The following is a 17,355-nucleotide window of genomic DNA, read 5'->3' on the forward strand; positions in this document are numbered from 1 at the left end:
CTGCCATGAGATGATTAGCCAGAGCTTTGAGCAGGGTTGAGGTTAGTGCATCTTTTCACTGTAGATCTACTTAAGCTTGCAGAGACTTTTAAAAAGCTATGTGAGCCTTGTGATCTCTGGCTATATTTAAAGCCCAGCAATAACTACAGGTTTATGTGGGATCTCCACTATTTTCTAGTAAATGTTGCCATCCCCAAGCATTCAAAAATTATGAGGCAGGCCCCAAAATATCATGAGATTTTTTAAAAATAAATTGACTGGCTTTTTTATTTGCCTTCTGGTTTCTGCACTTTTGGGGTTCAAGCTTTTATCTGCAATTACGAGGGCTAAAAGTTTGAAAAAAGTTGAAATTCTTATCCAATCAAATAACTCCAGAAGCTGGAGCTTTAAGAAACAGACCAAATATGAGACTCGAGACATCAATGCGAGATTTGGTAACAGGGAATATCCTTTTTAAGTTTGAGGTTGAAATGCTTGTTGTAATTATACAGAGCGCTAAACTGTGCTAGGTGCTTATACTTTTACGTACATACACGGTGGGCCCCTGCCTTGAAAAGCCTACAATTAAATAATGGACAGGAAGGGGCTACAAAACACTTCTTTGATTCTGTTGTATTTTCTAACACATTCTAAATGAGTTTTTTTTCCTATAACTAGTTACTAGCCTCAACCAATTCCTATTAATATGACTCCCCTCTATGCTTAACGTGTCAGTCCTCACATTAGCAGTCCCCCTTAAGTCTCTCTGCTTTTTATTTCCACTTGTGTTTGGAAAGCTTCCCTATAGAAGTAGAGCTGCATTAGGAAGAATGACCATACTCCAGGCACTCCAGCATAATGTCCAGGCACAAATATTATCAGCATGATTTTGAAGAATGGACTGTTGCTGGTGAGTCAGAGAACTGTTAGAGACAGTCAGATGGTGTAATGGCTTGACGGTTACACTGGTGCACCCGCTGAGGTCAGGAATGGATCTGCAGCTGACCCTGACTCAATTTCCCCTCACCCGAGGTATAAACATGACCAGGCAGGTCTTTCCCATATTAAAGAGCATGTTCTTCAGGTGGTCTCATTTCTTTAACAGATAAGGACAACATGCAAACATAAATTAAAGTTTCAATAAGCTACTCCACTGAAACTCCTCCTCCCAGGTTAATCAGATTCCTGCCTCACCCCTCTAGCCCCAGAGTACACTCAGTTTGAAAGTACCTGGGGCACTTACTCTCTGGGCCTCTCCTTCTGTCTGTGAGCCTTTGCTCTCTAGAGAAACACCACTGAGAGTAGATTCCTAACCAGTTCCCCTGAGGAGGCTCTTCCCTCAGGAACTTCCTTTGTCCTGGGGTTTTCAAAGTACGTCTTTATTAGACTTAAATGCTCCTTGCCTAAATAACTGCTGCCCAGCTACTGAGGCAGTTAACTATCCATGGGTGGATCAGGGTTGTCTCATTCTCTTAGAAGCGCTTGACACATGTAATCTGGGTGCCTGAGCCCCTCAGTGGCCAGCCCCCAGGACAGATGGTTGTTGATGTAAAGCAGTGGTTCTCAGACTTTTGTACTGGTGATCCCTTTCATATAGCAAGCTTCTGGGTGCTACCCCTCTTTATAAATCAAAAACACATTTTTATATATTTAACATCATTATAAATGATGGAGGCAAAGCAGGGTTTGGGGTGGAGGCTGGCAGCTCACAACGCCCCCCCTCTAATAACCTCACGACCCTCGACAGGTCCCGACCCCCAGTTTGAGAATCCCTGATGTAAAGCATGCCCAGCGGTCTGAACTCAGAAAGCACGTGTGGAAAAAGGAAATGGGTAGCATAGTTGAGGATTTCATATTGGTGAAGATATGTAGAATTCTTCCTCTAAGAGTGAAGAAAGCTTTAAGGAGCAGCTACGTTACTAAACAGCCCTAGAGGTAGTGAAATAACTAGTATATCAGAGGGGTAGCCATGTTAGTCTGGATCTGTAAAAGCAGCAAAGAGTCCTGTGGCACCTTATAGACTAACAGACATGTAAGAGCATCAGCTTTCGTGGGTGAATACCCACTTCGTCGGATGCATGTAGTGGAAATTTCCAGAGTCAGGTATAAATATGCAGGCAAGAATCAGGCTAGAGATAACGAGGTTAGTTCAGTCAAGGAGGATGAGGCCCTCTTCTAGCAGTTGAGGTGTGAACACCAAGGGAGGAGAAACTGCTTTTGTAGTTGGCAAGCCATTCACAGTCTTCGTTTAATCCTGAGCTGATGGTGTCAGATTTGCAGATGAACTGAAGCTCAGCACTTTCTCTTTGAAGTCTGGTCCTGAAGTACCTGAGGCTTCTGGGTACACGTCTGGGCTCTGTTGATCTGTTTCCTTATTTCCTTGTGCGGGTATCGTATTTTGAGAATGCTTGGTGAAGATTTTGTAGGTGTTGGTGTCTGTCTGAGGGGATGGAGCAGATGCGGTTATACCTCAGTGCTTGGCTGTAGACAATGGATCATGTGGTGTGTCCGAGATGGAAGCTGGAGTCATGAAGGTAGGCATAGTGGTTGGTGGATTTTCAGTATAGGGTGGTGTTGATGTGACCGTCATTTATTTGCACCGTGGTGTTTAGGAAGTGGACCTCCTGTGTAGATTGGTCCAGGCTGAGGTTGATGGTGGGGTGGAAGCTGTTGAAATCGTGGTAGAATTTTTCCAGAGTCTCCTTCCCATGGGTCCAGATGATGAAGATGTCATCAATGTAGCATACGTAGGTAGAGAAGGGGCATGAGTGGATGAGAGCTGAGGAAGGTCAGCCATAAAAATGTCTAACTTTTCTTCACTTTGTTCAGCACTCATTGCTTTTGCCATGAGAACCTAAAGGGCCCATTATTAATACAAATGGCCTAACAAATGAATTTGTTCTTTAATTATTAAGATTACTAAAGGAAGGAAAAACAAGAGCAAAAAAAAAAAGGGGATGGGGGAAATAGTCGTTTTGACCATGTGTTCAGTGCATCTGTTTTCTTGTTATTTGTTTTGTAAACCTTTTTTTGGAAAAGCCAGATAATTTCAAGGTTTGATACATATGCAGGAAGATATGCCAGATTTAGCTTGTATAGAAAGTCAGATGAGAACACTGAATCTCATTTGTATGTGCTGTATCTTATGTGATTCTGAAGAAGGAAGTACTGATGCCAATAAATCATTTTGAACAGTAAGTGTTCTGAAAGTCAGAGGTGATGTGTTGAGTATGTTTAATGAACTGCCAAAACCAGCCATAGACATTTGAGAATTATATTAATCCAAAAGAAAGTGAGTCAAATCTTGTTAAAGATGTAAATATAATGGTACAGTGTTGAATCAGAATGTAGATGTGAGGTGTTTACATTGATTAGGTACTCTGCTTTCTCTTCAGTTCGTATAAATCTTTCGCCTTTTACTAAAGATTTCCTGGAGTTATAAAATTATCCAAGAGTCTATTTGACTTTCTGTTACAGCCTTAGACAGCCAAATGCATCTGCAGCCTTCCAAACCTACTGAGAAGAATGGTTGAGTTAATGTGAGGAGTGAAAAGAAAAACCTTGTTTTAAAAAGCGTCCTCTGAATTAGTCAAGCATAGAAGCACTGTCTCCACATCAGGATCTTATGTGATGCAGAGGGAAAGGAGATGCTCACTGAATTCCTTGTCAATAGTCCTGTTACATATGGTAGTTCGGCTGGTAGGAATCTAATTCTGCTTGTGGGAAGCTGGTGACCAGTTGTCCTGGAATCTCCTTCCTTGGGAGTAGAGAGCTCTCTATGAATCTGGAGTAGCCTCTGTGACTACATATCTCTGGCAGTCCACAGACTTTCTATGTAGCCATAAAGAGCCATCATTCCTTAATATTCCTGTGTAGTTTCTTTAAATTTAAGAAATGCTTTATCTTTTCACATTTTTCTTATTTGTTTACATGTTGCCATAAATACTTGGATCAAAGTATATTGCTGTGGTTTTGTATCATGACAGCATAACGTTTTTGATGCCAGAGTTAAAGCTCAGCTGGTATTTTCATTGATTTTTTTTTTAGTAGTGCATTTGTTTTCATTCATATCAGACTGTACCTGTATATATGGACAGGCATTTCCTAACTTTTGAAATCTTGACTTTGCAACCTTAACTTTCTTTTAACCAAGGTTATTTTTTATGCAGTTTCCTAAACCTAAAACAACAGAAATTCTATTGTGGGGAAGCATATTGTGTCCCTCAACTTGGGTTATCAATAGGGTTCAGACGTTTAGATCTATAGCACAGACATCAACCACTTGAGCTAACAGAGTAACTGATAGAAATAGTAGGCTGTTGTCCTCTGTGTGGAACAGGCACTAGAGGAGAAGGAGAGACATTTTTTCAATGGGTGTTTTCTGACAGCATGTGTTCATAGGTATTTTCTGACAGCAGAGGACAATGGAGATGCAGGACTCCTGGATTCAATTTCAGGTTTTGGAGTGGTGTGGGCTCTGTGGTTACAGACCTTTCTGATCTTGCCCAGCCCTTGTACCTGACCTGCTCTGCTCCTATCCAGCTTTTTTGGCTCCTGTCCCCTCCCCTATTCTAATCAATTCACCCTACGCCTGTTCCTCCCACTCTGCTCCTATCCATCCTCCCTCCTGTACTGCCCCCACCTGCTCCTGCTTTCCGCACTTCATTCTGTTCCACAGTCCAGCTCCTGCAAACCTTTCCCCCCCTGCCTCCATGCTCCTTACCTTCTGCCTTCCATTCAAGCAGCCTCCTCCTCCTCTGTGTTGCCTGAGTGCCAGTACAGGGGGCATTCAGATTTTCAGAGCACAGGAGAATGTCTCTCAGGCCAGGTCTACACTGCGACTTTAAATCGGTTTAATGGCCGATATACCGATTTAACGCTGTATCCGTTCACACGACGTCGTCATTAATATCGAGTTAAACGGCTCCTTAAATCGATATTAATATCGAGTTAACGGCTCCTTAAATCGATTTCGGAATCCTCCCAAACGAGAGGAGTAGCGCTAAATTCGATAGTGATAACTCGGATTAGGGTTTCATGTGGACGGAAATCGACGTTATTGGCCTCCGGCGGCATCCCAGAGTGCAGCACTGACCGCTCTGGACAGCAATCTGAACTCGGATGCAGCGGGCAGGTAAACAGGAAAAGCCCCTGCGAACTTTTGAATTACATTTCCTGCTTGCCCAGCGTGGAGGCTCTGATCAGCACGGCTGGCGATGCAGTTTGAAATCGAAAAAGAGCTCCAGCATAGACCGTACGGGAGATACTAGGTCTGATCGCTGTATGGGGAGACAAATCTGTTGTATCCAGCTCCGTTACAGATACACGAAAATGCCAAAGCGTTTGAATAAAAAAACTCCAGGATACACAGCGCTGTGTGTGACAAGCGTAACGGGAAGCCAGAGACTCAAATGGACGCTCATGAAGGAGGGAGGGGGTACTGAGGACTCCAGCTATCCCACAGTCCACGCAGTCTCTGAAATTATTTGCATTCTTGGCTGAGCTCCCAATGTCTGTAGGTTCAAACACAGTTGTCTGGCGTGGTTCAGGGAACAGCTCCTCAGTTTATTTCCCCCACCACCACGTGAAAAAAAAAGGGAAAGATTGCTGTGCTTATGGCGTTTGCTCAATGCACTCCGCGAAAAAGCGCCAAAGGGTTGTCTGCTGCCTTCACAAAGGGAGGGGTGAGGCTGTACCCAGCACTACCCGGGGCAGTGTTTTCTGCCCCATCAGGCACTGTGCTCTCAACACGGAAGTGGGAATATGGGATAGCTGAGGAACAGCTACCCACAGTGCACCGCTCCTGCTCCTGAAATCGATGGTAGCTTTGGACCATGGACGCAAACAATCGATTTCGGGATCCCACTGTGGACGCGCTAAACCGATTTTATTAGATCTGTTTTGTAATATCGGTTTAAGCTAATTCGAAATAATCGTGCAGTGTAGACGTACCCTGAGTTCCAGTACCCAGTATCTCATGGCCTCTGGCAGCAGGGAGGAATAATTACAGGGTAAGTCCTGCTGAGATCCCACAGCTCCAGGTAGGAGCATGTTCTGTGTAGATGGAATTGCTGGAGAATTTAGCTACTAAATTCTATCATGCTGTTAGTGAGCATGTGCAAACTGAGAAATTTTTTTTTGAAGGCTTATAATTTGGGTAAATTTTCATTGGGGATGGCAAAAGCTACATCCCTGACACCACAGTGACCTTCCTGCCAAATTTCTAACCCTTGCTTGCAAAGCTTGGCTGTGCTTGCGCTTCTCAGGGAAAAGTTCTAGGAGTGTATTAGCAGTGGGGAAACCACTTATTTTTCCCTTAATCTCGTTCCCTGAAGCAACTGACCCATTTGAGCAAAAACTATGGTGAAGGATGCATTCTGAGGCAGACACCCAGCACGAGAAATTTCAGCCTGAGTGGTTACAATTTGACAAAGTATAAGCAACTGAAAACAGAGCCTTATAATGGGAAGTATCAGGTAATCTTAAATAGTGATGACTCTACCAGCTCCACCTATATCATATATTTATATATACAATTAACTAATTTAAATGATATAATTTTTTCAAACGAGAGATAAAATTGTCCCAGTTTGGGGATTAGTACCATATTTTACAAATGGTGAAAGCTCTTCATCAGGAAGAAGAAACTAAGAGAATTGCCAGTTTAGACCCACGGGCGGCCAGCTGTACTGGTTCTTCCTTCCATGGCTTAACACATCAGGCAAAACAATAACTCACTTTGAGCCCATCAGTGTCACACTGGCTGTACCTTAGTGCCCCTACACAGTGGCTGGTTTTCTTTTCCAGTCTAGATTGCTATTTCCCCTTAGAGGTCCTAGTCCTACTCAGAAACCTATAGACACAACGAACTTGTATTAACTAAAGTGACAATTCAGTGGTCCTGTATCTTTCCCTTTTTTTTTTTCTTGAAAGGGAATTAAAATAGTTTTGTCTCCCTTAACTCCTCCTCCTCTCTCTTTCACATTGAATCATAGCAATTGTCTGAGGTCCTGTCCCCCCGCTGAAACGTGAAGTGTCGTGTTGTAAGTGTCAGAAGTATTACTTTTAAATGCTATATCACTTTTTATTTCTTAAAACAAAACTCAAAGGGCAGCCTAGTGAGCCCCATTATTTGGTTGCCAATAGAGAGCCATGGATAGGATTTGCTATGTATAGTTCTTGTATATGTATATAGCTTCAGATTTCAGGGACTGAAGTTTGAGGTTTTGGATTTGGATTTCGAACCAAGTTCTCTTTGTCAATATGTTATATTATGAGGGCTGTCCCTGCCTGCAGGTATATGGGATCTTGGGGAGCAATTACTACACAGGTGGGGTGCCAATTAATTTCTTTATTAAAGGAAAAAGGAAGTGGTGGGAATTTAACAATGAAATACGATGGGATGGGGTGTATAGGGTGTTTACAATAGACAATGATGGGGGGGTTTCTTATTGAACAGTGTAGGGAGTTCTAACAGTGGGTACAGTAAGTGGGGTTCAGCACAATGGGATACAGTACAGTCAATAAGCAACTTAACTTTATTATAGGAACAATTCTAGATACAGTGTGGAAATGCAAAACGTACCAAAAAGAAATGCAAAATAAAATGGTAGCTTCTATATAAAATGGTTACAATCTTAGATAGAATGTATTAAGTGGTTGGTGGCCTTATATACAATGTAACACAATGGTATTAATGTAAATACAAAGTATATCAGAATAAGTGGATGGAATGGGGTGTTATAATCACAAGTTATGCAATGGGTGATAGTGAAATTATGCAATGTAACGGTATAAAAATTTGTGACTTAATTTGTGAGGCTGTGATAGCAAGAGTGTACCTAAAGCTGGGTCAAGGAACAGGATGGGAGGGGGGGGGAGTGAATGATTAGTGGCAACTGATGAGAGGAGGTGTAGGCTGCAAGCAGCGAGAGACTTTGAAGCCCTGCAAGGTAAGGACAGTGTTGGGCTAGAGGGAGGTTTAAGACACTGTAAAAAAGGGGAGATAAGCGGGGCGATAAAAACAGGACAAAGTTTGGATACAGGGGGAGAAAACAGCAAGGGGTTTGGGAAGTTCAGAGGGTGATGCAGACGCGGAGAGACACGGGGAAGCAGCAGGGAGTTGGGAAGTTCGGAAGAGTGCAGATGCGGGGGAAAAAGCAGACAAAGTTTCTGGGAAGTTATACAGGGGCAGAAGCAGCAAGGGGTTTGGGAAGTTCGGAGGGTGATGCAGACGGAGTGGGGGAAAATCAGCAAGGGTTGTAACGGAGACACGGAGAAGCACCCAGAGGGGGATTGGAGCGTGGGGAAAACAGACATGGATCAAAGTTCAAGGAGATCGGGACAGCGGGAAGACGAATTCAAGCAGCAAAAAACCTTTATCTATCTTAACCAACGACTAGGCAAAACAACAAATATCACAATTCTAAGCAAAACTATAACAAGCAACTATACGGAGCAACAAAACAGCAAACTATAACCAAGGCAGGTGAAACTTACAAGCTTCTACAATCTTAACAAACTATGAACTTATTAAACTAAAAAACAAAACCTATGGTGCACCTTATGCTATGGGGAAGTTACAGAGGCAGAGTGGTATGTGCCCAGGATCCAGCTCCAAGGAAGCCAAGGGATGGTGGCTGCAGCAGTGGATACAGCTGAAAGCAGAGAGCCCCGAGGCAAAGCCCACAGGAGCAGAGCTTAGCAGCGGCACAAACTTATTTTTAGCGGCAAAGTGCCGCGGAGTTTAGGAGAGGTTTTAAGACACAGACCAAGGTTTAGCTTGAGTCTGTGTGCTGGGGAGACAGAGCCAGCAGCTAAAAATAATAAAATAAAAGTTATAGAGAAGTTTCACAGAGGGATTCTTACCAGCCCCAAGGAGCAGCGAGAGGCAGAAGCAGCAAGAACATCAGAAGGCTAGGGTACGGTCTCAATAATCAGGAGATCTCTCAGGCAGCAATTCGTTCTTCCGTGGGGGTTCAAAAAACGGGGGTACGCTCAAAAATAAAACGACGATAGCGGAGAAAGGACCCCCAGAAACCCCTGCTGATCAGACCAGGCAGCAATGCAGGAACCTTTCTGATGTTCTGTTTCAAAAAATGTCTGTTTTTAAAGGCAAACTCAGGCAGTTTCCCGCCAGTAATCCTGATAGGCTCCTCTTCACAGGGAGGAGAGCACAAGGAAAAACTGCAGGTGAGCACAGAGACATGTCTGGGCAGAGTCCTGTTGCAGTAGGTGACTCAAAAGCACATGAGGCCTATGACTCATGCCCAGGATCTTAAAAAACACAATAGGTCTTGCAGCTCTTGGACATTGCCTACCCTACACCAAGCCCAGGTTTAACAAGGTGATAACAGGACTAACCCTTTGAACAGGGCAGTGGTCCCACTTAGCATGCAGCACAAGTGGCCATCCCTTTGAGAAGGGCAGTGGCTCTTGGTAAACAACTTTAAGGGGCCCTCCCTTTGAGAAGGGCAGTGGCCCTGGTAAACAACTTAACAGCCAGAGAGGGGTGGCCACCGGAGGAGAACAAAAACAAAATGGAGTATGGGGACAGCTGTAAGAAACAAAATGGAATAGGGGGATAGCTGTAACAGACAGGGGCAAAGAATAAAGTAGTAGTTATGATTGAACTGTCTTCAGACTTTCCAGAAGACAAAGTTTTTATTTTTTTACCTCCCATTTTAGATCTGTTGAGATGAGATTATTAATCATTGTCAGCAGGTAATACAGGTTCATCATGAGAAGGGACCTTCTTTGTAGAGTTAGTCATCAGAGAGCTAATTGTTAAAGCAACATAATGAAAACTATTGGTGAAATATTTTATGGACGAATGCACATTGAGCAATGCACTTCCCTTGTGATTGGAATTCTTCGTCTGCGCTAAACATATCAGAAATAATATTCAGCCTTTTGCAGTGTTGAATGGGACAGCATAAGGATAGGTTACGCAAGAAAATAGAGAGGGAGGTGTTGAATTGCTTAAGCAGGACCATCTTCAAAACCTTAAAGTGACACCATTAACTTAAAACTTACCTTCTGTCTGAATTTACAACTGTTTACAGTTGTTTCAAGTAAAATTATTGTACTGAGAGAGTATTGAAAAAAATACTGTTTTCAGTTTGCTTGCCTTGTATATCTGATGTAACTTTTTTTGAATAGTCAATTTCATTTTAATTATAATACACCCTATCTCTTATATAGCACTTTACATTAGTAGATCGCAAAGCCCTTTACAGAGGAGAACAATATCTTTATCTCTGTTCTACATATGGGGAAACTGAGGCACAGAGCGGCGGAAGTGATTTGCCCAAGATCATCCACCAGGCCCTCAGCAGAGCCAGAAATAGAACCGCTGAGCCCCAATTAATGCTGTATCTGTTAGGCCATGTAGCTGGTTTCTTCTGTTGTTTATAGACTCATAGGTCAGAAGGGACCAATATGATCATCTAGTCTGACCTCCTGCACAAGGCAGGCCACAAAACCCTACCCATACACATTTATAACAACCCCTAACCCATGACTGAGTTATTGAAATCATGAGTCTTTCACAGAGACATGGGGAAAAGAAAAACACCTGTGAAAACAGGAATATGCAATTGTAAAACCATTAATTTTGGCATGGGAATTCAGGGCCAGGGTAGTATATAAAACTTATTTGAACCTGTTTTTAAAAAAATCACCAGATTTCAAATTGAGAGCCTCCCTTTAACAAATATCTGGTTCTAGAGCTGGGAACAGGGAGTGCACTTCAAGAAGTGCCCCAAATGGTGCTATTAAGGGGGGAATCTATAGCACTATCGAGAGTGGTTGAAAGTTTAAAAAGATAAATTAACATCTCTAAAGATAATAAAATATTAAGCATCTGTTTAAAAGGGGAAGTGTATTTCATTTTTACTGTTCACACTTGAATTAACTGGTGTAAGAATAAGTTGCTAATTACCATGGCAATTCAGTTGAGCTGAATATCACATACGGTACGTATTGATTTTTACAGTGTGTCCAGAATTGTTTTCAAAATACTTATAATGAAGCAAATCTAAACATTTTAAAGACAGAATGAGGCTAATTTTGTAAATAGTTCTTAAATATGTGCCTATCTGACCTGTAAGAGTTGCTCTGAATTGCTTGTTAGATGTGACTTGCTGTAAGTTAGAGACATTATGTCCATGTATTGCGTAGCTTACCTGCCTGAGTTGCTCCAAAGTTCATTATACTGCTAGGGCTGTTGGTGGTATTGGTGGTTATTCATGTGCACTGAACCATTAAACCTGAACTAGTAATCTGAGTGTTGGCTGTTACTGGAATTGTGTTTATTCTTAACATTGGTTGCAACATTTAATTGCACCCTAGGAAAAATAATTGCCATCTGAATTTGCTCATACAGTGGAGCAGGGACTGTTGAGATACAGGGCTGGCAGATAGGCTACGAATTTATTCTTCTCTCTTATTAGGCATTACGCATTATCATTCTAATCCTAGGTTCCTTTTTTCCATCAAGTATTTTTGGTTGGGTTTGATCAGAGAATAAAAATGGAACAGAGTACTTAAGTCAAACTGGGCCCAATCCTGCTTCCACTGTAGTCAATGACAGAACTCACATTAAGAGATGAAGCCCATTGTGAATAAGATTTTTCTGGCCATGTAACTTTCACACACACAGCTGTGAAAGGGGAAGAGAATGCTGATGATGATGATGCCACTTCGCAGCAAAGGGGAGCAGAAACCCTCTTATGTTTACTCTAAGAATTTCTAATTGATAATTTTGTCAATGACAGTCCTGCTGGAGCTTTTTTGTTTGTTTATTATTTGTATTACTGTAGCTCCTAGTAGCCCTAGTCACAGCACAGGACCCCATTGTGCTCGGTGCTGTACAAATACAGAACAAAAAGACTGTCCCTGCCCTTTGATGAAAAACAACTGATAAACATTTTACATGTCAGCAGAACTCCTGTGGTCCTTAGGTTTGTGCTGTACTTGTCTTCGGAGTCGCATTTTAGATCCCTCTCCTGCCAGAGTGATGAGCGCTTGTCTTTCTGTAACTCTAGTGGGGATGCCTTTGACTTGACACAATGCCGGGAATGTCCTTTAAACCATATACATACGTAGAGCAGATAGCTTTCATGGAAAGCAAAAATTACGGTTCATCATGTAATACGTTTGCATATATTGATAGTTTTCTAATTTCAGAAATAACCCTTCAGTACTATAGAACGGGAACAGTTCTTTGGTTCTTGCTTTATTTTTATTTACTTATATATTTATTATTAAATATGAAAATGTTTATCTCAAATCGAGGATTTTTTTTTTACCTTAGGGTTAAGCAATTCATGAGCATTCATGAGGAATTCACCAATATAATGCTGCTGGCTCTCTTTCAGGGCAGGTCTACATATCAAGGCATGTTTCATATTAAATGTTCATCTTTGGACTGATCAAATGTTACATAAACATGTTATAGCGATGGAAATTTAGCAAATAAGAGAACCCATTTTCTAATTTCTTTGTGTTTTCATGCATTGTCACTGCTGACTGTAGGTGTAGGTCTTCTGTAGAATTTTATAAAAACCAGGGAGCCCAAATTTTCCCACTTTTGTACCTAACTCAAGCACCTAAATTCATATTTAAGCACCTGCATAAAAAGGGCCTAATTTTCAGAGGAATTCAGCACCTGTTTGTGTTGAATTTTGAAGTTTGTAGAAATAATGATTGCTCAGCATGTTTGATGCAATCTTTGAAAACCCTGAGTAAAAACGCTAGAGTGGCTTAAAGAAGTTCTTGAAGCCCTAGAATCTGGGAGGAAGATTCTACCATCAGAGGAATGGTAGAACACAGCGCTTCCTGAGGGTGGGCTGATGTGGGAAGGATGCAAAAAGAGCAGGGCCACAGCGTATAGTGCTGAAGTGCTGCTGCCCATGGGCAGCTGGGGACAGACAGGCACAATTTAGACAAACCTTAGAACTAATATTTCCTCTAATTTTTGCATCCATGAGCGGAATGAATTTTGGTCTGTGCACCAATATGGAGGTGATGTGGCAGGGCTTGGGCAGAGGGTTGGAGTGCGGGCTCTGGCTGGGGGTGTGAGGTCAGGGATGAAGGGTTTGGGGTGCAGGAGGGGGCTCAGGGCTAGGGCAGAGGGTTCGGATATAAGAGGTGAGGGCTCCGGCTGGGGGGGCTCTGGGGTGGGGCTGGGGATGAGGGGTTTGGAGTGCAGGCTGCCCCGGGGCTACGGCGAGGAGTGAGGACTCCCCCCAGCCCTCTCTTGCCTCAGCAGCATTCCAGCAGTGGGGCTGGGGGAGAGATGCAGCCCTTGATAGCCTGCTGTGTAGCTCAGAGGGAACTTAGTTTAGGACTGTCTGTTATACCAGGGACTGCAGTTGGCAGGAGGCAAAGTGACTTAAAGCCAACATAGGCCCCCTCCCTCCCTTGGGACTGTGAATTGTGGGCTGTGTGGCTTAGAGGTGCAGCATAGAATCTCACCTCTAACCTCTTACTCGGGCGCCAAAAATATGGATATAGGTGCCTAATGGAGGCACCCAAGCTTGATATATCTTCGCTTACCTTTTAAATCTTGTTAATTTTATCATTTTTATAACAAAGTAGCCTGTTATGATTATGGAACAGGATAATGAGGAACAATTTTTACATGTCTGCTGTTAATACTCTCTACTGCACCTGGGCCAGTCTGGCAATTGTAGTTAACAATATTGCTGTATCATGAAACAAACTTCAGGTTACACAGCCAAATAAAAGGGCAACAAGACAAACTCAATTTTTGAAATTTGGTTTGTAGATACTTTTGTAATACAATCAGGGTTTGATCTTCCCAGTGTTTCCTAATTACTATGAAGACAAAGAACAGAATCTTTAAGTTAATAATATTCAGCTGCCTGTACAATAATTAATTTCACATAGCCTTAGAGAGAAAAATAAGAATGGTCTGTTGTAATTCTGTAATTGAAAATATATTATTGTGGAATTGTTACTTGGATACCACTCATATTCTTATGGAAACATGTTTCCTTTTATTTGCAGTGCTATTTATTTGATATTATATAATTGCAGGTTTAATTTTAATCTAATAATCTTATGTCACAGTGACACTCTCCAGCTGCATGTTTAAAGTAATCTGGTGTCTTCTCGTATCTTATGTTTACTCCTTGTTTTACATCTAAATATTTGCAAATGCTTAGATTAGTGTATTTTTTTTCATTGTTCTTTCATCCAAGGTACTGGGTTGGCACATTTAGACACATACATTCTCACACACATACATTATCTCACTCACACTAGTCAAAACTAAAGTGGAAAACAGAAACGTTGGATCTACTCTCATGAGGTAGTCATTACCTTAAACTAAAGCCAGTAAGAGTTGAGAACATGCAGTACTTTGATTCTTGTAGAATCAGGTCCCTTATTACCAAAGGGACAAAAAGAACAAAAGTAATGTTGTTGTTGTCCTAGTGGTTTAGCTGTTTTAGAATTGTGAGTTTCTAGTCTCATTGGAGGGGTGGTAACAGTATGACAACTATCACAATTCAATGGAGATGAAAGGCCCATAGACAGTCCATGGAGCTACTTTGGTTTACATCATCTGAAGATCTAGCCATAAAGATATGTTGATGAATCATCCAAGCCAAGCAGGATTTATATATGTTATTCTTCAGAAGTATGCCTTTTGCAGCACAAGAATACACCCTGTCTATCTTGGAAGATTTTGCAATAGCTGAGATGGGTTGAATTTACTGGTAGGGAAATAATTCCACCATTCTGTGTATTCAGTGATGGAATTTTAGCAAGGAGCTCCTAGGGGCCTCCTCCAGCATATCAATGAATAGAATGTTTCTAGGCAATGTGATTTTATGAGATAAATGGGTGGGGCTGCTCTTGATGGATAGGTAGGTATTTAGGTTGGGGTGAGTTTGGAGGTCCATATCATGGACTCACTGCCGTTTACTTCTGTTCGAGGGCAGAATGCACCTGTCCCATTGGATGAAGACACATTTTTATTGCACCATGCTTAGAGATTTGTACAACTAGTTTTGTCTGAGCTGATGCTGGAGAAGAATGTTTAGCCAACAGACCATTTGTATCAGCAGCCTCATAAGGACATTATAATGTTTTTAGCTTTGACACTCAATCTAGTAACCTGTTTTCCAGCCTCATCCTTGTAAATCACTGTGGTATACTGGTGGCCTGTGATAGAGGAAGTGGGAAGGAAGATTTTCAGAATTTCAGTGACTGAGGTTTGGTTCCAAGTCTGTCTTACATTAGGTATCGTAACTATGTAGGAGGCAAGGAAAGGGCTCTTCTTTGCCACATAGTATCTGTGACGTTTCAGTCAGCAAGATTCTTTTGAATGGTGAATAAACAGATTAAGCCATAGATGTGTGTTTCTTTGCAGGTAGGGCTAAAAGGATGACTTGCTCACCTCATCAGATAAGGGAAGAGGAAGTTAGTTGGCAGTCTCAATTTTGTACAGCTTCCATGGATTTGTTTTCTAACTGAATACTCCTCCAGAAGGCAAACTTTGTAACTTTTAGAAACTGCATACAGAGCTGATGAAAGGTACTGGATCAACATCCCTAAACATTAACCTCCTGCATTTATGAACAGAACGCCTCAGAAAAGCTCCTGCACATGGCTTTATCATTGTGATCCAGTCCTGTGACATGTGCTATCAATCCTGTTGTCTTTACTGAGGCGGCCAGCTATGGTGCCAGTTACTGTTGATGTGGAAAGTGTCCACTGAAAACTAGACTGAGACCACCCGCTGATTTTGTATAGCTGTTAAAATGCTATTAGAGAGAAATAACTGTTGCTCAGTACTGACTTGTGCTGGATTTGAGCCATTCAGAAGTTTTGTATCCTGTGACCAGGTCCCTGAGTGCTCGAACCCTCCCTCATCTTTATATATTTTAACTTGAAATTATACAATTTGCATAGTTCTTTTGGAAAAGTCTAGATAGACAAGCAGAAAATAATATTTCGTGGCAGTTAAAGAAGGAAATGTGTGTTTAACATGAAAGTACATCTAAATCAAGCATGCCCCATTCATAAACCTGTTAGATGGATGAGACTGTGCTACAGTGGGATGGTCAATGTGTTCAATGGCAGTAGTAGTACCTCTAAAATATTTTCTAATGGATTCTGAAAATTGTCTGTGGGACAAACTGTCCCTTTGGTGCAATTGACAGCGTCCTGGCCTTTCTTGTTCTCCCTGTCTCATTTCGATTATGTGACAGAAAAGGCCTTTCAGGGCCCAGCGATCCTGTCTGTGGACTTTGCTCCTTGAAAATATCTGCAGGAATTCCTTTGAGACTGTCTTCAAGGTTGATGCAGGGCATATCTATTCAGGTCATGTCTCTGACCATTGTAACCTCTCTGGTTTCACCATCTCTTTCTTTTCAAAACATGTTTCTGTCTTACCCAGTGTAATATATATGGCCTGTTTCTGTGAGCAAAGAGTACAGTTGTAGGTTTTTTTCCTGTACAATGTCCCCCATTGCTACTTTGAGATGGGTCCTTCATAAATTAACAAGTCACGTTTTTTCTCTTTTAAAACAAAACTATTCACAGATAAAGGAATCTACAGTTATGGCTTGGTTTGTTTCACACACAGGCGATATCAGGGATTAAGTTTGTAATGGTGTATTATAGCTGGGCCACTGAAGAGAGTTTCTGCATCTCAGTGTTTGTTTTAGTTTCACACGTTCAACTGAACTCTGTTTTCTCTGCACTGTGTCAGTCATTGCCATGGTTTGTTCTGCAAGTCCGGTTTTATTTTACTTTCTTTTGCAGTGAGATTGTTTAAACAACCAATCCATGCTGCAGTTGCCCAGGCTGAGGAAATCCTGTATGAACTGGAAAGTGTTAGAAAGGATTTAATGAGATTATCATGAACTTTTACTTCACAAAAAGTCTCAAAACCCCCAAGCAGCTGTGTGTGTAACTGGGGACAGGTGAAGGAATTTGAGGAAATAAAGAAACTGTCTATTTTTTTAAAGAGACAGTCAAATTTTTTTGTTAAAATTAATTTTAATCTACCAGAACTACACCAAATGTAGTGAATATTGTCATGCAATAGAAGTCAAATAATTTTTATCTGATATTTGAGCTATTACTTTCTCTGTCTATGTGCAACTGAGGTTCTTATTTCTACATCCCCTAGACCAGCAGATAGTACGTAGGTTTGTTTGCTTTGAAGTTGAATGTATTAATTAGAGGTGGGCCAACAAGTTGGTGTTACGGTCCAGATCAGATTCAGATTTGATTTGAAGTTTTGATTTTGTCCCATCACCAATTATAATACAAAAGTGTTTTTAATAGAGGAGGAAAAGTTGTCTAAATATGTGAATAATATATGAAAACATAGCA

The 17,355-nt window shown here is 41.6% G+C and overlaps 1 non-coding gene across 1 annotated transcript; it reads left to right on the forward strand.

Moving 5' to 3' along the window:
• Nucleotides 1–3,354: 3,354 nt before the first annotated feature.
• LOC116814767 (U5 spliceosomal RNA) lies at nucleotides 3,355–3,470 on the forward strand. Its single transcript, XR_004371341.1, has one exon. It is a non-coding gene; the product is annotated as a U5 spliceosomal RNA (small nuclear RNA).
• The last annotated feature ends 13,885 nt before the right edge of the window (nucleotides 3,471–17,355 follow it).

The sequence above is a fragment of the Chelonoidis abingdonii genome, chromosome 5, assembly GCF_003597395.2.
Source record: "Chelonoidis abingdonii isolate Lonesome George chromosome 5, CheloAbing_2.0, whole genome shotgun sequence".
Taxonomy (NCBI): Eukaryota; Metazoa; Chordata; order Testudines; family Testudinidae; genus Chelonoidis; species Chelonoidis abingdonii.